The 1,012-nt window shown below is 36.4% G+C and overlaps 1 protein-coding gene across 1 annotated transcript in view; it reads right to left on the minus strand.

Annotated features, from left to right (window-relative positions):
* The window catches only part of LRRC2 (leucine rich repeat containing 2), a 60,341-nt gene that overhangs the window by 14,599 nt on the left and 44,730 nt on the right, over positions 1–1,012 (minus strand). The window lies entirely within an intron of this gene.

Consider the following 1,012-nt stretch of genomic DNA (forward strand, 5'->3'; position numbering starts at 1 on the left):
TGTTCAAGGAGTTAGTAACTAATTCATATACCTCACCTGCAGAATGTAAGTAGCTACCTGTCTATATCTTGTGGCAGGTCATTCAGGTTATTGTTGCTGATATCCAACCACTGCAAATTAGACATCCGCAGGACACATATCGGGACACTTGAAAACTTGTTTGCTGAGATATCTACAAATGTAACTTGCTTCAAATTACTTAACTAGAAAAAAACAACAAAATAGTCTACTTAGTTTTATGAGAATGACAGTTAAGTTCAATTAATAATTTTTAGATTGATATTTCTTCCCCAAAGGCATTTCTATGAATATATGCAAAACAGATCAATATAGCTTGTATTTTGGAGCACCTACTATGTGTCATTCACTGTTTACGTGCTGGGGAAGCTAAGATAAATAGTACACTGTGGCTGCTATACTATACTTTCATAAATAAGCCATGCAATTTTACGTAGTAAGAACTAACGTAAAGAAGCTTTCAACTTGCCATGTTTGGTAACACGGGTAAATATCTAATCTGCCTAACAACACAGTGGGGAAAGGGCCAGTGATCAACAAAGAGCCCACAGAGAATGGAGTATTGGAATCAGGTCCTGAGGGTCCTTGACAGGTGGAAAGGTAGGGAAGGAAACTGAGATGGAGGAACAGCATGTGCAAAGTCACAGAAGACAGAAGTGCAAGTCTGAAAGAGTAGAATGACTTAGGGGAAACTCTATTAACAAGTTTTGGCAACTCTTAAACTGACTCACATTTGGGTTGGTAAGGTGACATGGCAAATGATCAGAAATCTACTGTTTATGTTTCATGGCCATAATTTTTATTTTTAACATGGTAACTGAAATATGTGTGGAAATATATTTTTATTTCAAATACAGTGGGAAGAGTGTCTCATGTTTGGATTTGGTTTTGTAAGTTTGGTAGTACTAGGAAACATAGAAGAAGCTACCTTTCATTGACTTATTTGGAGAATTCATGAATAAAATCTTAGCTGCCTCCTGAGATACATTTTCAA

The sequence above is a fragment of the Propithecus coquereli genome, unplaced genomic scaffold (assembly GCF_000956105.1).
Source record: "Propithecus coquereli isolate 6110/MARCELLA unplaced genomic scaffold, Pcoq_1.0 Scaffold1, whole genome shotgun sequence".
In the NCBI taxonomy this organism is placed as follows: Eukaryota; Metazoa; Chordata; class Mammalia; order Primates; family Indriidae; genus Propithecus; species Propithecus coquereli.